This window comes from Acanthochromis polyacanthus, chromosome 17 (genome assembly GCF_021347895.1).
Source record: "Acanthochromis polyacanthus isolate Apoly-LR-REF ecotype Palm Island chromosome 17, KAUST_Apoly_ChrSc, whole genome shotgun sequence".
NCBI lineage: Eukaryota > Metazoa > Chordata > Actinopteri > Pomacentridae > Acanthochromis > Acanthochromis polyacanthus.
This window is the reverse complement of record NC_067129.1, coordinates 33,570,564-33,592,606: the sequence shown is the minus strand read 5'-3', so window position 1 is coordinate 33,592,606 and position 22,043 is coordinate 33,570,564. Positions and strand designations below refer to the sequence as shown.

General features: G+C 39.9%; 1 protein-coding gene across 1 annotated transcript in view; it reads right to left on the bottom strand.

Moving 5' to 3' along the window:
- doc2b (double C2-like domains, beta) overlaps positions 1–22,043 on the bottom strand; it is a 238,613-nt gene that overhangs the window by 160,246 nt on the left and 56,324 nt on the right. The gene's annotated exons all lie outside the window — the stretch shown is intronic.

The window sequence follows — 22,043 nt, the reverse complement described above, 5'->3', positions numbered from 1 at the left end:
TATCTTCTCCACCACGCTGTACATTCAGTGTCGCAGCCCAGTGGATTAGACAGGGAGAGGAGTGCTTTTTGCTTCTGTTTTTTTCAGCTTTTTTAACCCCCCTGCAATATGAAATTCTGTCGACAGAATGACAGCAGACTGATAAGAAACGACACCGTGCACACGCATGCAGCTGAAAGCTTTTGTAGTCGGGACATGTATGTCTACACGCGGAATTCTGTATATCTCATTACGGCTCTGAAAAGGGCCTTGGGATGATGCTGCATAGCAATAAAGGGATGAGATGCTGTACAGCATGTATCGCATAAAACACAGCAGTGAAGGTTTTTATCCATCAGCTGATAAAAGGTGATATTAGCATCACCATGAGGCACTGAGCTGGTTCTCTCTCCGTGCTCTATGAACCTTTAGATCCATAAGTGCTGAAGAGAGAATGTATTTTCTCTGTTTGACACATTTCTTTGCTCCACAAAAAAAAAAAAAAAAAAAAAACTTCAGCTTCGTCTGCTGAAACCAAAAGTTTGTGCATGTTATCGCAGTTTGGCAACGACTGCGGTGACAGTCAGCAAAGACAGCGATGTGGGTCTAATGCTGACAGAAAACCAAACTGCAGGTCATTTCCTGACCTGCTCAGAAGTCAAAAGCATTGGCAAACTCAGAGGATTTCTGGAAGGAGGATCCAACAATCCAGCAGTGAAAAATACAAAGCCAGAAGCAAAAACTGCATCCAAACTACTGCTTGAGGTAAAATATATTGAGGTCCTGACTTTCCAGAGCGATGCAGCAGGTAGATGATGGATGACTTACGGACGTCGCCTCCTCCTGTGATATATTTCAACGTGGGCTGTGGGCTATTGCACGAGCATCTATTGAGTGTCAAAATGTTTGATGAGAAAAGTAAGAGTAACTTAACATGAAGAAACAAGCCAAAGGGCACAGACGCATATTTTCAACTGTTTAAAAAATGATGTGTAGATTTGGCTCCTTGTTGGGGAAAATGATGAAGTGTTTCCTACAACCATCAAATAAAATGGAAGAAAAAGCAAAAAGTGGAGAGTTCCTCTAGTGTATACAACAACCAAAAATACACAAATCTCAGGACGCTAGAAAGCAAATTTCGTTCCGAAATCTATCAAGAACGAGATTTGCTTTCTAGCGTCCTGAGATTTGGATACAGACCACAACAAATAGCGATCGCCAGGTAATGTGGAGGTTTCGTTCACTTCTCATCTCTAGTATGTTTTGTGGGACACTCGTTGAGACTATCCGAGCCGGTCAGTGTGGGGAAAAAAAAACATTAGGGCGGACTTTGACTGCGGGGGGGGGGGGGGGGGGGGGGGGGGGGGGGGGGGGGGGGGGGGGGGGGGGGGGGGGGGGGGGGGGGGGGGGGGGGGGGGGGGGGGGGGGGGGGGGGGGGGGGGGGGGGGGGGGGGGGGGGGGGGGGGGGGGGGCAGCTGCCCATACTTTTCGCTAGCCAAGCTGCTAGCTGAGCTGCTAAGCTGCCTGCCTGGCTAAATACTGGAGCTATGTCGAAAATTCATTTCTCCATCACTCACATGTATGAAATGACATATGAAAACAGACCCCAGGCTGAAAAAAACCGAAGTTCCCCTTTAAAGACTGGTGTAGTTGCTGCTGGAACTTTGAAGATGATTTGATTTGTACACGCTGCCATTAACAGAGTCCAAAGTTCTACATTCTCCAGATATCCTGTGCTATGTCCATTCATGGTGTTCAACACACCTCAACAATGTTAAGTGGCACGGTGCTGAAATATGCTGCTATCCTCTGTGTGTTTCTGTGTTCAATATGAAAGGAAATGCGACTATCTGTGCAGACCAGTGTGGCCCCATTATAGTATAAACCACATCCAGGTCTGCTGTCCACTTAATGATCGGCACACACGGACACGTAATGCACAAACTGCTCTTTTTAAAAAAATGCACAACGGCGTTTGGAACTGCATTTCTATATTTTAGCAATGAGTTGAATTTGTGTGAACTCTGACCCATTTATTTGCACTACTGACCACCAAATATAAGATGTCCTAGGTGCTTTGATTTATACATGCTGCCATGAGCGGAGCCCAAAGTTCTACATTCTCCAGATATACAATGTTTCATACACCTCAGGAAAATAAAATATGCTGCAAAAATGACCCCATGTGTATTTCTGTGTTCAATATGAAGGGAAATGCAATCATCTATGCAGACCAGCGTGGCCCTATTGTAGTATAAACAGAACCACATGCAAGTCTGCTAACCACTTATTGGCTTACGTACAAGGACTGGTAAAGCACAAGCTGGTCTTTAAAAAATGCTGAACAGCACTTGGGAATTGCATTTCTACAATGTTGTGAATTTCAGTGAATTTTTAATCATGAATTTACGCAACCAACCAATAGCAAGATGTTCCTGACAGTTGGAGGGGGGTTAATCAGTCCCTATGAAGCACCAAAAGGCAGTAGACAACACTCCACCCTCAACATGCTGCATCTGCAACTAGATACTCACCAATCATCCACAACAAACCACCAACAGGTGAAAACCATTGATCATCTTGTTACGCTGAAATGTTCTGCTGGGAAATCTTTGGTCCTGGCATTCATATAGATGATACTGTGGCATGTACCAACCACCTAAAAATGACTGGAGACCAAACACACCAACAGCAATAGCAGTAAAAAAAAAAAAGGGCATGTTATTTTTAACAACAACAAATTTAGCTTTTAAAAGAACACTGTCAAAAACACATGCAGAGAGAGTCTACTTTCTAAAGGAGGCATGGACAGCAGCCGTTTAGATTCAGTTCAAGCTACAGACACTAAAACAGCCTGTTTAGAATAAGACTAAAACAATACTTTACATGCAGTCTCACAGACCACCAAAGGCACTAGACAATGCAACTGTATCTACATACCCACTAATCAACCACAACAAACCTCAAACCACTGATTATCTCGTTATAACTTCAGTGTTCTGCCGGGAAATCTTTGGTTCTGGCAATCGTGGCTGTGATTTTGTCCTATAGCAACTAAAGTTTATTGCAGACCAAGCACACTGACAACAGCAGCCCCTTAACTGATTGAGCATCAACAGCATCCACAATCCACAGGACACCCGGTACTGGACACCCTGGGACACCAACAGAAGTCCTACGTCCATGTTTTAAAGGGTCCTAGCTTGTTTCCTGGTGCAAGGGAGATTTATACAATATTATGTTGAAGGTTTTAATTTCAATACAAACAGTGCTTTTGCTGGAAGCCTGGATGCATCCAGTGAAAGTTTATCACCTAGAAATGGTAGCTGGTAGCTCATCTCGCTACTCTCTGTTGCTACAGGTGTGTATTTGTGCTCATAGCCTGAAGCCTTCATATAGTACAAAATAAATTATACAAATGTGGGTTAATGACGAAAAAAAAACATTAACCAGCTGTTTTTTTTTAGATATGGGTGTATGCAACATTATAACACACTGTTCTTTAAAGTACAAACATGTTGAGTCTGACAGCATTGCGTTATGGTGGGGTCTACGCGAGCATGTGTTCCATTAGGAAGATGTATGTCGTATGGATATACCGGCAGACCGCCAGTGTTTCTGCGCTGAGATGTGCTGCAGCGAAAAAAGTCTGTCAGAGCATCATCTGCTGTTCAGAAATTCAGTTTCAGAGCTCAACACAGAGAGGATTTAGTGATTTAGAAGCTGCAGACAAACTCTTTGTCTTGCTTTATTTTCACCTCTTTCTGTGACTGAATGTCGCTGTGGGGGGCGGTAGAGGAGGTACTCAATAGTGGTTTTACTGTGCATTCAAAGAAACAGTCCTGCATTCAATTTTTTACTTAAAAAGGAACAAGTGAAATAGAGGAATTAAAAAAGACTAAATAAAGCAATATAAATATGTCATTAATTTGTTGATTTTTTTCCTTTGAGAAGAGTCCTGGATTGATTAGCAGAGGCAGTTATAATAGCAGCACAGTTAAAATGTTAATGATACCTAATTCCTAATTAAATTAATGATTTTTCCTAGTATCAGAATTTAATCCATTCAGTCCAATGACACTTGAAAACCCTAGAAAGCCCTGAGATTTTATTTGATCCCATTCATGTGTTCTATGAGCCAGCAGAAAGAAATCTATTTGGCAGCATTTAGCTGTTTTCATTTGAATGGAATTTGATCTCTTTAACACATGTTAGCATTCATTTCTATTTTCCACACTCAGCTTTTAATCATGAGCACAGTGTTTCCTTAACATTAACCTATTTAATCTCTTTTCTAACACACTGTTGCCCAGCTGTGCAACAGATCAGAAATAAAAAGTATTTTGTGATTCGATTTTTCAGAATAGCTTGTCGTCTATCGGCAACTACCTAATTTTTGTCTTCCAGTGGATAGTAAATGGCACAGAACAGAGAAAAGTCTTCGCATTCAGAGAATTATTGGTTCCTGTGCGTTAGCGGTTAGCTCCTCAGCTGCAACACTTCACTTCACTTCACAACTAGCCCTTCAAGTAACTACAACCAAACCTCCTTAATAAAATGATGAATCTCACTGTCCTGCATTCTGACGTTCCCAGCAATAAATCACCAATCCAACTCCTGCAAAATTGATAATGCACTGCTCGTTAGGCCACAAACAGTCTGATAGCATCGCGTGATAAAGCAATGCTAGCATGTGTTCCATTAGGGAGATGCATGTTGAATGGAAATGCAAGCAGACTGCCTGAGATGTGCTGCAGCGGGGACGCTCTGTGTCGGTGTGATGGAGAGCTGTCTGATTGATGCAGAGCTTAATCTTTGAGTCTGATCAGCGCTGAGCATCAACTGTGAAGCACCTGCCCACATAGTGTGTCACCACAGACAAGAGCTCCTGCTCCTGATACAGTAATGAAACGACAAAGAGCAGCAGCAGCACTGAATAATCTTACTTCTTGTGATTCTACCTTTTTGTATGCTATTCTTTAGGTCTTTCTGTAATAATAAACCACTTGTGGGTTTTAAACAAGCAGCAACTTCCGAGGCTGAAAAATGAAGTACCATAAAAAAATGCAGTTCCTCAAATGACCACTTGAGGCTGATTCCAAAAAGGAGTCAATTCTCAAAGACCTTCATGTTAAAATATCCAATTTTACAGCAGAAATAAACATTTTTTACAGCATCAAACAAAATATTTTTTCTCAAATTATTGTTTTGAGTCTTGCTTTTGTTGATTTGTGCAGATTTGTGTCTTGTTTTTGTTTGATTTGTGTCGTTTCACATCTCATTTTGTTGTTTTTTGACTTATTTTTGTTATTTTGTGCCTTCTTTTGTTGTTTTTGTCAAAAATTTTGTTTTGAGACTTGTTTTTGTTGATTTGTGTAGTTTTGTGCTTCATTTTTGTTTATGTGTTATTTTGCATCTTTCTTTGTTTTTTGTCTCATGTTGTTATGTGTCTTGTTTTTATTTTGTGTTGTTTTGTATCTAATTTTGTTCGAGGCGCGTCTTATTTTTCTTGTATTTCTTTTTGTTATTTTTCTCAAATTATTGTTATTTGGAGACTTGTTTTTGTTGATTTGGGCCTTGTTTATGCACCATGTGTCTCTTTGAGGTCGTTTTGTCTCCACATACTATAAATATTTGACTGTTTGGGACCAAAGACCTAAACTACAGACTGTGTACGCAATGTTGTCTAACAAACTCGCAATACACATGAGATTAAAACGGCAAGTGTTCACAACAAATTCAGCTGAGTTTTGAAGTGAAACTTAAAAATTTATGTCAACCACACGTGCAGAGTCAAATCAGTCTTGTATGTTGCATTCTGAGCTGAAACACTGTAAGACACATTCAGCGGATGTGTGAGACTTACATTAATTTGCTCAAAACGAGGCAACAATACTTTTATATATACTCAAAATATTTATTTATACTCCCTTGTTGATGCACACATGGAGAGTTATGGACATAAATTTAGTAAAATATTTCTTTCTCAGATGAATTTGTTCACACATACACACACTGTAGGTTACATCTAAAGTAGAGTAGTGGAAAAAGTCACCCCATGCATTTGTGAAATATTGCATTAAGGATCACTCTTAGCTCTTCAAGTGCAATTTCTTTAGTACAGTCACATTCAAATACTAAACAAATCCTAAAAAAGCCATTAAAAATTTAAAATTGATTGGTTCCATAAAATACATCAGAAATTTTGAGTATTGGATCATTTTGGTACCACTAATGAAGGTCATGCTTTTTATTAAAAGACACAATTTTTGTTACCGTGCTTCGTGTTTATAAAAAGCCAGCACATTTTAAAGTTCTTCAGAGAGAAAATTGCCTAAAACAAGGAACTGAACGCAGGAAACACGCCTGAAGATACAGATTCACTGTTATTTGTTGACTTTGATAAAGACAAACGTTGAGAACTAACGCACTGAAACTGTCAAGAATTTAATTTTGTTAATTTTTCTTCTAAACAATAAACAAAAAATATCATTTTGTTTGTACACCTTTTGAAACACAAAAAGGATTTTTCCACAAATATTTCATGCTAGTATTTGAGATACGATGTGCAAAATTTTAAGTCACTTCGAAAACTTTTTTCCACCACTGATGTTTTCTACACACAAGCATGTTCTTGCATAGTAGTACAAATTTCCGGCTTCAAAACCTCTGTTCAGGAAATCTGTTGGCAACGTCGAGGAGGTTTCGTCCATTCTTGCATCTAGTCAGGGCTTTAGAACAGTACAAGTTTACATGAACTGGCTGTCGGTTGAGTCACTGCTGTATGATGAATTTCTGGCAGCAGAGAGCAGAGCAAGTCAAACGTAAACATCGGCTCTATTTTCAGATAAATCTGGCTTCTTCCATTTGTGTGTGCACGTGTGTGTGTGCATGTGTGTGTGTGTGTGTGTGTGTGCGTGTGTGCACGTGTCTCTACTGTATGATGCTGAATAGTGTGTTGCTTCATAAGCCCGTGTGTTTGTATGCAGTCGTCTGTCTTTGCCCTGTCAGGCACCTGTCACACAGTGATTTTACCTCGCGGAGGATCAGCCTCTATGACAGTAATCCCAGCTATCTATCATCGTGTTTCTTCTTCTCTGCATTGTTGTCTTATCTCCGTGTTATCATGCATTATACGGCTTTTCTCCCTGCAGCTGCAGCATCACGTAGGGCTTGGCTCAGGGTTTCCTTCAGGCCTAACGTTGCGGATCCTGGATGTTGCTCCAAGGCGTGATTCGGTCCTTGATACGTGAAGAGCTGATTGGGTTGTTGATCAAAGCCAGGTGGCCATTTCAAGTTCATTTACTTTTATGGCTGTTCGTCGTAAACTCTCCTCAAGGACGCCTCCGAAGCCTCCGACATCCATCCAGTTGTCAATCAGAGGGTGAAACCAAGGGAGACGTGCAACAAGTGATTTACGTCCGTCGTGTGTCGCCACAGCCACATATGTGTTTATGTGGTGTGCCTGCATTAAATCTGTATAACATGATTATGGGATCTGCCTGCACTCTGGGTCTTCCCTAACCGCTGAGAAACAGACAGTCTAATCTTGTTGGTTGCTAGGAACTGGGCGAGCTGGGGAATGGATGAGGCAGACAATTCCGAATCCCCCCCATCAAATAGCTCCCCACACCGAGCCAGACCTGATCTAATATCAAGGGAGGAACAAATGGGTGGCTGTGGAAGGGGGGAATATGCATTTGGCTGGAAACAATCACATTAGAAAAAGCATTGTGGCTGCATGTGGTCAGTGTGTGTGGCCAGATGATTTAAGACGAGCAGGGGTCAAGGTACATTCGAGCAGGATTAACAGGATGCATGGAAATGAATAAAAAGTCCCTGACGGCAGCTTTCAGCGAGACGGTGACATTCGCTCATTTTCATGGATGTGTTCAGTGATTTCCATAAATATTTATATGCGGGGATTCGGTGCATAAATGGTTGGATGCAACAGACTGCAGAGTGTAGTCTATAAGGGTTGAATGTGAAATGACAGAGGATGTTATTCAGACATTTTGTCACTCAGCAGGCTAGTCACATTTCCTTTGCAGCAGCAGAGGGCTTCAGTGTCTCGTCTTTTTTAAAAGTCTGTAGGCCTACAGAGAAACAGAAGCTTTGCATTCACTAAACAGTAGTTAAACTACACTGCACTACAGCACAAAAGAAATGTCCGTCCAGAGTCTCCTCGTACATAAACAATCAGGTTTTCTCAATGACAATTTTCTGATCTGCTGCCTTTTTCATTAAATTACAAAGTCATCTTGTAGCATTTGATTCAAGGCAGACTGAATTAAACAAATAAGACAAGCACTTTTTATGCTCAATCACCCTCAACAACTCAGCACTTGTGACGTTTTCAGATGGCTTAACATCACGTAACTTTTATCTGTTCCTCTCTGGTCACCAATTAAACTCTGAAAACTAATTTTTGGTCTCAAAATGACATATTTAGATGTTGTTCCTCATAAAAATAACACTCATCTTGCCTTAAAATGACTTAGATGTGGGCGTTGATTGCTCCACAACGTGCAGATCCTGGAAGTCTCTGCCTCTACATCCAGTCCAACGACACATGTTGCAGCTCAAGCACACCAGCTTACCTGTACCTCAGCTAAAGCTACTCCAGGCTACACAGTGGTGAGATGTAATACTGGAGAAATTAAAGTATACATGTCCGACCTGGAAAGGATAGAAAAATGACAGGATTGACTCCTATTGTGTGTGTATATATGGACATACTTGAATTTTAATGGATGGGGTCAAATAATTAAATAAATATAACAGAAACCAAAAAAAAAACTAAAAACTTGTTCATAGATGATACAGGGAATCCTTGGATTTTTGGGGGATTTTCATGTATATTATGCTTGAGTCACAACTTTACTTCAAATTTAGCTAGCTTAACCTCCATAAATTTAGAACACTGCACAGTATTAGCTTTATTATCAGCTGCAGCTTGGTAAACTTGCATTTTGTATCCTTTTTTGTAATGTTGGAATCCTTAATATGTAAATTACTCTGGTAAATCCACACCTTAAATATCACTATGAGGTCTAAATCCCAATATTTAAACTTGTTAGCTTAATTCATAACACCAGTAATGTTCTTTTCTTAGTGAAAACCAATCAGGATGTTTAAATGTGCTGCATAAATGCCAGTGGCTTGTGAAGTGTTCGATTTTTAGAACGGATTTCAAGAAATGAGTGAGAAGACAGAAAGAAGCTATTATTGCTATATTCTAAAAAGCGATTCAAAAGACCTACTTCCATCATTTCATCAAATGCAAGATCCATCCACCCATCCTCTATACACCGCTTTATCCTCATTAGGGTCGTGTGGGGTGCTGGAGTCTATCCCAGCTGACTCGGGCGAAGGCAGGGGACACCCTGGACAGGTCGCCAGTCTGTCACAGGGCTACATATACAGACACACAATCACACTCACATTCACACCTACGGGCAATTTAGAGTAATCAGTTAACCTCAGCATATTTTTGGACTGTGGGAGGAAGCCGGAGTACCCAGAGAAAACCCACGCATACACAGGGAGAACATGCAAACTCCATGCAGAAAGATCCCAGGCCCACCCCGGGGTTTGAACCGGGGATCTTCTTGCTGCAAGGCGAAAGTGCTAACCACTATCCCACTGTGCAGCCCCAAATGCAAGATTAATAATCTAATTTGTTGATGTAAATAAACCTTTTAAGTTGCATTTTCATTATTTTGAAGGGTCAGGCTGATACACTAATGTTGGTACTGCATCAACACTGCATATTTAACTGAAATTTTTGTGTTAGTTGTTTTCAAGTTGGGGTAAAAATAATAAAATTGACTTTATAATTTAAATTTCTTCAGTTAGGATTAGGATTTCAGTCCCTCTTCTATGTTAACATGCCTTGCAAAATGGTAAATGGTCTGTATTTATATAGCACTTTACTATACCTGCAAGGTACCCAAAGCGCTTTACATGATACATCACATTTACCCATTCACACACTGATGGCGGAAGCTGCCATGCAAGGCGCTAACCACGACCCCATCAGGAGCAATTAGGGGTTAGGTGTCTTGCTCAGGGACACCTCGACATGAACACAACGGGCCGAGGATCGAACCGGCAACCCTCCGGTTGCAAGACGGCCACTCTACCCACTGATCCATGCCGCAAAAGGAAAAGCTGATTCCTCTAATTCAATGCAGTTTGTTGATTGAAAATAATTTGATTAGAAGCTGCAAAAACTAAAAAAAAATGATGCCTAAATGTTATTTTTTTAAGTGTAGTACTAGTTTTGGCAAATGGCTCACCATCTTTTAGTTTTGCAAAAGGTTTTTCATGTTGAATTGCATTTTTTCCTCTCCACGACAAAGGGAATTGTTAGATTTATTGAATTTCTTTTACAAATTTTGGTCTTAACCTAGCATTTTTAAACCAGTCCAGTAATTTGATATGATATATATTGCGCTGTCTAAAATCTGTATCATATAGTGTTGGGTCTTCACCTTAAAGACCCACCGAGGAAGATTTTTATGCTCGTAACAAAGTCTCATATTAATGTGGATGAATCTTCGTTATTAACACTTATTAATGCCCCCATTTTTGATTCATGAATCATTTTGGTTTTGTAAATATTTGCATTTTATTAACTTTTTGTCGACTCGTCCAGAATTTCCTGTGAGAGACGGAGCGATTACAGCAAATACGGTGCGCGTGCGCTGACGGAGCGTAGCAGAGCGGAAGCTAGTTGTTTTTAGCAGTAGCAGAGCGGAGAGTTGGTTGAGAAGACGGCACACATGGAGCGCAAAAGGAAGCGAACAGAGCAAAGTCTGCAAGCAAAAAGGTTGTCAGATCGACAACGAAGCAAAAGAAAAGTTCATCTTGGACAGGCATTTCAGAGGTGGAGAGAATTCCTGGAGCAAAAAGGAATCAAAACAGATGCCGAGCTGGCTGTGCTTCTCCTAGACAGGTACTTAACTTTAGCTCTTTGTAAGTTTGATACAATTCTTTTGTCTTTTGTGTGTGTTGCTTGCGATGTGTGGTTAGTAGACTCTGGGATTAGTTTGACTGTGACTGGTTTAGTTGACTAACTTTGTGCCAAAAACACTGTGTGGGTACGACGGTTTGCGACAGTGCGCGCCGAGACTCATGGGAAATGTAGCGTTGCTTTGGCAACGCTACATTTCCGCTAAAATCTTCCTCGGTGGGTCTTTAATAGAGAAACCTCTGAGGTAATTTGTAACATTAATCTTATTCCTCTGTGACAAAGCCCTTTTGGTCAATGTCTGGTTGAAACGTGCTGCATAAATAACAGTGACTTGACTACTAATAAAAAGCAAATTGGAGCCAACACCCACACGTTTCTACCTCCATGTGGCCTTGTGCATTAATCAAGCACACTGGTTAATTTAACTGGCTGTCAAGGGTTTGGAATTTTCTGAAAGAAAAAAGAAATATGTCAAATTGTTGAAGAAACAGCCTTCTGAATGCCTCTGAATGGCACTCATGCATGTTCGCCTTTATGCAGCACCACCATCTACCTGCAGATTCTCTCAGACACCTGGGAGTTTCCACCAAAGACTTGCAATGTTTTCCTCCCACCTGCTTCGTGGAAAAGGTCTCTTGTTCACTGAAAATCATGCATCTTCTCCTCACATCACTCACAGATTTTCCCTCGATTATGCAGCCACGTTTCTTCTTCCACTTCCTCTACATGCAGTACAAAAAGGGTGTCCCTAAAGTCTGGACACATAGGACATCTTATTAACTATAATTTTTTCCCGAAAGAAGAAAGAGTTGAACTGATACTTCTCAGTGAATGTGAATGACGGTCATATCAAAAGATAGCAGATGAATTTAATGCACGTTCATCCAAGGAGGATTCCGTTTGACTTTTCCATGGTGGTTAAAAAGATTAAAGAAAAGGACCATGGACAAACCTCGTTCTGGATGAGCAAATGCATCAGCCAAAACTAAAGAATTGGTCATGGCTAAAAGTCATGCTAACATCACAAAGTCACTTCCCTAACCCTAACCCTAAGGAATTAATTGCGTCGGTGAGAGGGGGATGGCGTGTGTTCTGTGTGTGTGTGTTTGTGTGTTTTGTTTAAGTCGACCTCGTTCTGTTGGGAATATGTAGGGTTAGGGTTAGGGTTAGGATTAGAGGTTGGCATTGGAGTGAAGATACAGACTATGGCTAGGACAGGGGTTAGAGTTAGGGAAGTGACTTTTTGGGTCTAGCATGAATTTTAGCCATGACCACTTCTTTAATTTCGGCTGATACATTTGCTCATTCAGAACACGGTTTGTCCATGACACCGCCTGTTTCTTTAAACTTTTTAACCACCCTCACCAACGTAGGAAAGTCAAGTGGAATCCTCCTTGGATGACATGCACTAAATCCATCTGCTATCTCCATCCTTCACCTCCACTGAGAAATCTCAGTTCAACTTTTCTTTAAACAAAGCCATATTTAATCTCCATCCATCCATTCTCTATACACCGCTTTATCCTCACTTGGGTTGCGGGGGTGCTGGAGCCTATCTCAGCTGACTCGGGCGAAGGCAGGGGACACCCTGGACAGGTCGCCAGTCTGTCGCAGGGCTACATATACAGACAAACAGTCACACTCACATTCACACCTACGGACGATTTAGGGTAGCCAATTAACCTCAGCATATTTTTGGATTGAGGGAGGAAGCCGGAGTGCCTGAAGAAAACCCACGCGTGCACAGGGAGAACATGCAAAATCCATGCAGAAAGATCCCAGGCCCACCCCGGGATTTGAACCGGGGATTTTCTTGCTGCAAGGCGAAAGTGCTAACCACTACAGTGAGAGTTGTGGTTGTAATGATGTCACTGCAGAGCAAGACAAACATTGCAGCCCCATATTTAATCTGTGGAGGCAAAAAAAATTATAGTTAATGAGATTTCCTACAGGGCTGCACAGTGACGTAGTGGTTAGCACTTTCACCTTGCAGCAAGAAGATCCCCGGTTCAAATCCCAGCCTGGGATCTTTCTGCATGGAGTTTGCATGTTCTCCCTGTGCATGCGTGGGTTTTCTCCGGGTACTCCGGCTTCCTCCCACAGTCCAAAAATATGCTGAGGTTAATTGATCACTCTAAATTGCCCATAGGTGTGAATGTGAGTGTGATTGTCTGTCTGTATATGTAGCCCTGTGACAGACTGGCGACCTGTCCAGGGTGTCCCCTGCCTTCGCCTGAGTCAGCTGGGATAGACTCCAGCACCCCCCACGACCCTAGTGAGGATAAGGCAGTGTATAGAGGATGGATGGATGGAGATTTCCTACACCCTGTAGAGTACAACTTTCCCATGCGGTTGATATTTCCAAGTGGATTTCCTCCCACAAACTGCCAAACTCCATTTTTTTTATCACCCTGTGAAATACCAGTCCACGACAGGATCTTTTCAGAATGATAAGTGACAACTGAAATCTCTCAGCTCTGATCATCTCCCTCCTCATTAGCCTCTCCGCTTCACCGAGCTGTAAATATGGGATTTGTTTCACTAAATTTGTTATCAAGAAATTAGGGCAAGGACTGTAATGTGTTAATTTTGAATTAATTACAGAAAAAGTAAGACATTCAATCGCACTTTTCTCAGTTGCCTAATTTCTGGCACACTGGTAACATTGATGACCACTCCAGCGCAGTAGGTGGCGGTAATGAATCGAAAGTCTGTTCATCGGTCGTGAGGAAGATGCACAGGAAGCACTGAGTGATGTCAGCGACAAGAACGTTTGGTGAACAGTGATGGAAAACGAGGCCACATTGAGCTTGTTGGGTGGAAAGTTTTCTTTTTTAAATCTTCCCGATGGCACCTTGGATAAAGCGAACACTTCAAGCCAACGGTATCACCTCAATACAAAACTGTTGATAGCACCAGAGCTAATGTTAGCTACAACAGTCCTGGCACCGACAAACGGTGTAGCCATCCCATAATAGACCACTTTTCTACGCACTGAAAGTGCTTCAGTTTCCAAAAAGTCTTAAAATGTTGAATATTATTGCTATAATTGGACTTTGAGTTTGCAGTGATCTGTGAATGTAGTAGACAGATGAAAAATGCAGATAAGTAGAAATGACACATAAACGTTTTTGCTGTTTAAGTTCACGTTTGTGCCTGTTCATTCGGTCGTCAACCAAAATTTATTTGAATAGAAAAATTTTGCTTATTGTGATAAATATTGCTATTTGACAAAAATGTAATTAATTACAAAAAATTCTAATTAATAAGATTAATTCTTTTAATCGTATCCCACCACTAAAAGAAAATTTTTAAAAAGAATTTCTGATATGCAGATCGTGGTTTTACACAGGTTTTTGTACATTAATGCAGCTTGGAAGGATCATGACGGACACCGTTCGTTAAATAAAATATGCAACATGAGTCACCAAGAACAATAAACGTGTGAAAATGAGAGGGATGCACAGGAATGAATCAACCACACAGCTACATGACCTTACTGACCATCTCCTTCTTTTTATACTCAAAGTGTTATCCATCCTCTGGCTACTTGACACCACAACAGAGAAAACATCTATTTTGGTGATGCAGTTTCATACCACAAATATAAACATTGTAAGACCACATAACGTGCAGGTAGAAGCCATTCTGGAGTCTATTTTCTTATTTAAAAAGGTAGTCATTACCTTAAAACACCTACAATCAGTCAATAAATAAAGATGCAATCATGTATTGAGGAGCTCCCAAAGCCAAAGAAAACTAAATCAGACCCTGTGGTTTTGTTTGTGTCCAAAGATCTTCTAGAAACAATCAAAAAAGCATCTCATTCCCTCGAAAGAGACGATATAATCTGCTGTCATTATTAAGTCAGCGTGAAGATGCAGCTACCAGGCATCAAACACAACAACAGCAGCAACAACACTGTTGTTATAATTAGTAAGACGTGCCTTCTTCCACCGACCAGTGTCAGACGCCCTGCCTCTGTTTCAGACGTCAGCTATTCCTGCCCTCGCAAAACACGTTTCCACCGTTACATTTGGATGTTCAGACCTTTAAAATGTGCAGACAGCTCGAATTTGTGTTTATGACATTTTTCAATCAAATAATGTCACTGCATTCAAAAACAGATGAATCTGAAAACGTACCTTTGGGGAAAATAGTCTAGAAACAGTTGAAATAGTAGGAATCTGTCATGATTAGAGGTTCTGAATCAACATTGGATGTCAGGAAACTGATCAAAATGGTCCAAAATATACAAAATGAGAGGTGTGGGTTCACAGTAGTTGTCTTCTGACTGCTCTCTTGCCGCCAGCAGCAGTGGAATTGACAGAGACACACCTCATAGAGCAGAGATTTATGAATGAATGAGGATCTACAGCCCCCCTGCAGCCGTAACGACAAACGGCAAAACGCTGCGCTCCATCTCGACTGTGTTCTGCCCCCGAGCCAATCCGCCAGCCGTCCGGCGGATTAAAGATGTGCACCAACGATAGGATTTGGTCGCATGCTGAATTGCAGTGGAATAAAATTGCCTGCAGATCGATAACCTGCCGTCAGACATGACTTGAGTGATTTCGCTCTCGTGCCTGGGTTGAATACCAAAACATCTCACGGTTCACTGAGCAGGCCTGTGGATGCCTCCGTTCAAGAATGGAGGCAAGTTTAGGCAGGGGGAGATAAAGCGTACATCGTAGCGCACTGTGTTATCCTTGTGCGACCTTGTGTTTCCCTCCACATCGATAGCCTGAGTAATGTGCAAATAGGCTTGTAGCTGTTAAAACTGGGAGCTGCAGAAGATATCGACTTTTTGTTTTTATGTTTCAGAGTAAATTGTAAGGGAAGGTGGAAAAAAGCACCAGGAGTGTTCTGCTGGCAGGTAATTGTACCTTTAAGCTGTAAAAATAAATAAATAAATAAATAAAAAACAACAGTAAAGAATACGTGGCAGCAAGGGAACCCCATCATGTTGAAAAACTGTGAAAACTGAAAAGAAGAGCAGGCACCTATAAAATAATGATATTTTACAGCTGAAAACAGATTCTGATGCAGATGATTTTTATCTTTTTTTAAAAAAAACAAAAACAAGAATGAGCATGTTTTTTGCATTCTTTTAAAATGATCCGTAATTTAACAAAACAGGCAATAAAAATACGTGAAATAATAGTAAAATGCTCCAAAGAAGTCTTTTTACAGTGCCTGTGCAGTGCCGATACTAACATTATTTACAGTCAGATTATTAGGGTTAATAAGAATAAATGTGTTTTTTGTGATTTTATTAATTACCTGTAATTTAACTTAACAGGCACTATCTGTAACATAATAGTTTAAGAAATTATTACGATTTTCAATGTTAAAATTCATGAAAAAAATAAGGGCAAATATTTGTAAAAAAAAAGTATTTATAATTATTTAAATACAATACAAAAGTGTAATTTTATGGTCAAATGCTACAAAATAAAAAACTATTATCTGTAAAAATACTGATTTGTGATGTGGACATTAGCAACAGTTTTTCCCTGTTCTTTCAGGTTCACATGTAAATTAATTTCTTTTTGTGATTCAAAATCTAAAACACAACAGTCAACCTTTTATTTCTTAGTGTTTTTCAGTCTTAACATACATCATTTTTATGGCTGTATTTTTGCTGATTTAAATATAGTAAGAAGAACATACAGTAGTCCCCTGTTTAATAGGGCTTGCATATTTTTTTGTGATTTTACTCATTATCCGTAGCCAAACAAAATAGGGGAAAAGTTCAAAATAATAGTAAATAGTTATATATATATTTATAAAGTGCATTCGGAGTGAGATTGTGTTGAGTACAGATTGCTGATTGGCTATTACTTATAAATGAATTTTTTTCTTTTGTTTTTCTGTTTTTGTCTTTTATGCCATCCAAAATCTATAATACAACAGTTTAACAGAAATGTGCATTTTTCAGTTTCAATATACGTAATTTTTCTTTCAAATAATGGCAAATGTCTCCAAAACTAGCAATAGTTCTGCTGATTTAAGTACAGTTCAAATGCTGTATTGCACTTTGTAAGAATACAGATTTTTGATCTGAACTTTATTTAGCGGCTGTCTCTGTTTTATAGGGTTAGTGCTTAAATTAATATTTTTTTCTTCTATTTTTTTTACAAGTTATTGTATGCAATTTGTCAAAACAGGGAAATCTGTAACATAAAAGTTAATTTCTTTCAAACCATTTATTTATTTAGTACCAATTCACAACACATGTAATCTCATAGTGATTAATTAATGATATGATCTCACTATTTTGAACAGAAAACCCAAAAATCTAAATATACATACATTTTCTTACATAAATAATGGCAAATATCTTTAAAACAACTTTCCTACTGATTTAAATACAGTAAAAAATAGCATAATTTGACAGTCAAATGTTGTAAAAGAACAGTTTACTATTTGTAAAAATACATATTTAGTACATATCAGTAACTTAACAAAGTAGACAAAATAAATAAAATATTAATATCTTAAAGCTCGTGTCCGGAGTTTCCGTTTGTTTTCAATTTATGTGTCATTTTTTAACAAAGCTTAAATGTGTTAGGCTAGTTCGATACTATAATATAATGTTAGTATGATGCGATATGAAAATTTATTCCTGAGCTCCGCCTTCCTCTCATAGACCCCCATGTTATTCCAAAAAGCGCCGGTCGCTGCCGACCAATCAAGTTCGAGCTTCAGCTTTGTCATGCTGTCAATCAACGGTTACGCGCACAGCAAGCAAGCCCATGCAGAGGTGGGCGAGCTACGCACTACACAACCGCGAGCACATTTGTTTTGCTTGTGGAGGAGAGAGGATCAGGGCTCAGCAACTTCCAGAAAAGTTACCAATCCCACGGCTTGTCAGGCCAAGAGACTGCAGGACGTTTTTTGGCTCGGGGTGCTCGCGTCGCTCCCCGACCACGGCCTCCATAGCCCGGCTGACGTTTAGATGCCCGACCTCTGGAGGAAGATGTTGGGGCGTCTGGGACATACTCTTCGTCAGAGGAGTCATGCAATTCTGAACTCTAGATAGAAACAAATAAACAATGTAACACATATACACGCGTAAATGCACTAAGTTTGATAAACAACGTCATCGAGAGGGATCCACGAGTGTAATCACATATTGAAACTTTACTCGTTAGTCCTAGCAGACTCATGTTATTTTGGTATTAGGACAAGTTAGATTCAATACAGAATTCTAACGTAATTCCTTTATTATTTACTAAATGTACTAAATGTAGAAGAGTGGAAAACAGCAAAACAGGCAAGATGCTGCAGCACTCCGGGCACTCCTCTCATGTACTGAGCGCGTGCACAAATAAAGGGGCGAAATCAGAGGGAGGGAGGGACCAACAGTGTTTTGGGAGACGCTGCGATTCAAACTCCGGACAGCAGCTTTAATGTACAGAATTGTTCTTTCAAATATTTTTTTGATTTAAAATAATGGCAAATATCTGCAAAATAACGTTTTTGCTGATATAAAGATGGTGAAAAATTGTTTAATTGTATGTTGAAATTTTGTATTGTTATTTGTAAAAATACATGTATATTTTTTTAATTTATTCGTTATTATCTAACAAAATAGGGAAAATATGTAAGATAATAGTAAATTCTTGTAAAAAAGGGTTATTTATGTATTTATTCATTTTTACAGTGCCTGTGGAGTGAGGTTGTGCATTTTGTACAGTAGGGTAAATAATGAGTGGATGACTCTGAACACTGATGCAGTTCTCAGGTGAGCAACAGAACTTTGTAATTAATGGACCTAAATGGAGCGCATGCAGTCATTATTGATGCTTTTAGTAACATCTGTGGTTTTCCTGCAGTGACATGTCAGGATGTCTGCGGTCACATGGCCTATTAACACCTGTGCTGCCAACTGTAGCTTACCAGCCAAGGACAGCGCGCTAATTAGCCTCCTGCTAATGGATGGTAGCGTTGCACTTTGGGAGCTCATTGGCAAACCCAAATAAAGCATTTGCCTGCTCATAAGAAAGAGTCATAAGGCCGGAAAGCTGCTCTCATGTGAGTCTGTGGCTTATTTTTGTTTGGTGTTACAGTCACCCAATACAGAATAAAGGGCTTTGTTCTGTTTTTTTGTAAAGGCTGTATCTGGCCGTCTAAAAAAAGGACATGATTTACACAGCAGGTCGGTGCTGCAGCTGTAAAAATTTGACTTTTTACACTGTAGTGCCTCTTTGTGCTGCTTTGAAGGAACATAAGAGATCGGAAACCCCTTAGATCTGAGTCCATAAGCCAGTTTGTAAGATCCATCTTTCTTTTTTTTGATCATTCATTCCACTCAGTCAGATTTTTATTGTGTGGGCAGCTTCTTTTAAAGCAATTAAATAGGTCTGTGATAATCAGTGTAATAAAGTTTCTGAGAATGCATTTTAATATGTTACAGAACTGTAGAAAAACCAATAAAGGAGCCACACTGACTGGGTTATTTTAAAGAGCGTCTGCAAACTGCATGGAAACAAGGTCAGGAGACAAAAGACAATAAAGAGAAAACACCGGACAAGACAAAAAGAAGTATACAGTAGAGATTCAACAGATGTAAATTTAATAAAAATCTTATCCTGAAAACTTCCAGTCATGCCAATCTGATCCCAGCTGCCTTCATTTTATTATTGTTTGTGTAATCCCTCATAAAAATAGCTACAGACGGTATAATATCTACAACAGACATGGCGGATGGCTGTTGCTTCTCCCTGCAGTTAAAAACCAGATGATACCTCATATTATCAGATATATTCAAGTGATCCACAATCTCAAAGCCTGAACTTACTCCCAACTTGTCAGATTCAGTCACTTTATCAAGAATAAGTGGCAACTTTTAGAGCTAGAAAGTCAAGAAAACTGCAGTTCCTCATGTGACCACTAGAGGCTGACTGCAGAAGTGAGTCAATCCCCAAAGAACTCCATGTTAAAATGACCAACTTTGCAGCACAAATGAACATATTTACAACCTGGAACCAAACAGGATTTTAGTCTTTATAGTTAATTTACAGTTTCATGACAACTGTACAGCAGGTGAATTATTATGCAACTCAACCATTTAAAAAAAAACGCTAATATTCTATTTTTAAATAAAAAAAATTACGAAAAATACAGGGAATATTGGACGCACATCGCGAGGTGCATTTCCTTGAAAACGACCGATTCGGGGATTTTATACCGACTTCAGGACATGTTTTGGATAAAATAGTTTACTGGCTTGTGTCGTTTGGATGTAAAAGGTTGGATTATGGCCGTTTTTTGTGGAATCTTTTTTTCTGTGTGTAATAATGAACCCGGAAATGTGAGTCGCGCTGTGTGCGTTGAAGCCGTGTATAGAGAACGGATGGATGAATATTTGTTTTTGTCGGACAAATGTGTTTTTCTCACCCGCTGTGGTAATCACATCTGAAAGTGGTTTATACCGGCGGATTCATCAGAATCTAAGCTTTCCATCGGCGTATAGCGTTTGTATAATCGCGTTTGCAGCCGTCGGACATTCTTTAAATTCCTATGCAAATTAGTAGGTGTACCGCCGGCGGTACACCTACTACGCACTGAAGCGCAAAGGGTTAAGGGCAAGGTTGTTTGGCATGACAGGTTAGGGGCCATCACAGGATGATATCTGGCCTAGAGATATTTGCATGGTGTGAAAGTAAGAGCCATTTATTATTTATCGGTTCATTTTATGTACATTTTTGTTGCTGGAGAGGAAATGTATGTTATTGGAGCTACTTTTATGCAAAAGGATAAGGTTTGAGGGCAACCAGAGAAGATATGTTTACATCTGTAGAAGGATTTTGTTCTTGGAAAGATGGATTTAGTCTTTCTTACATGGTATGAAAGCACTGAAATGAGGTTTAAATACATTTACAAGGAAAAAGAGGAAAAGAGTTTGTGTTCACAATGAAAGCTTTAAAATGTGTACTTCCTGTTAGGGGGAAATAGGTGTAAAGTCTGTTTCCAATTGCAATGATGTGTTTTTATTCTCCATGTTGCTAACAATATTACAATCCCGGACAACCCAACGATATGTTTGCTATTTCATTCAAGGGTGAAACCTGGATACACAAAACATCCCTGACCACTCCTACCACACATCTTTGCTCCTTTTTGGACTAGCTGTGAGTTAGTAGGAGTCAGGAAGTACATGAAGTAGAAGGCGACAGTTGGAGGCACCACACTGAGAAAGCCAGTTGACTTTTATTTACGGTCCTTGGTGTCACACTTACACACACTAGTTTCCCTTTAGCTTCTTTTATTCCAATTGTTGGTGTGGTTTACCCTTAAAATTTTCTGAACATTAGAGATAGATGGAGAGACTGCAGCCTGACATTCTTAGTTGGTGTTGTCACTGTTGCTTAACCAAAATCACAAATCCGACCAAGTAGTATCAGTGTTTCACTGTAACCAAACAGCAAGACTCATAAAATAAAATCCAAATAGTCTCTTCAGTGCAAGTCCTGTGATTTGCACTTTTACGTCTATCGGTGTTGAGCATTGACGTGGATGACACCTCCTTGTATCTCGGAGAGACCAGCAACTTTGACTAAACGACAGTATCCAGTAATGACCGCATGTTTCAGGTGCCATCAGCCCGTTAATTGACTGTTTCGCAAATCAGTGCCTTTCATACGGGCCATTAGGAACCTCCTCCACCCTCTAGTTGGCTCAGCTGGTTGTTATCACCTCATTTAATGGAGCTCCGTCGTCACCTCATTTAATGATGGAGCAGCTGTGATTTTACACTCACAATGAGGAACAAAGTCCACATCTGGAGGTTGAAGAGGATGGTAGAGACACTAAATCACAGTCAGAAGACTCGAGTCCAACTCCAGACTTGAACAGTCATCATTTTTTCACCGTGTTTATGCAATTTCAGTTGGCGAAGTTTAGGTTCGTAAACCCTCATGATTCGGGTTAAATAACGACTTTATGCTGCTTTTACATTGTCTAAAAGCTCAATTTTGTACATTTTCTGTAAAGATGACTTTACTAGAGACTTCACAAGCACTTTTTCACACAAAGTTTGGAGATGCTTTCAGCGATGCTTCCTGTTTATCAATGATCA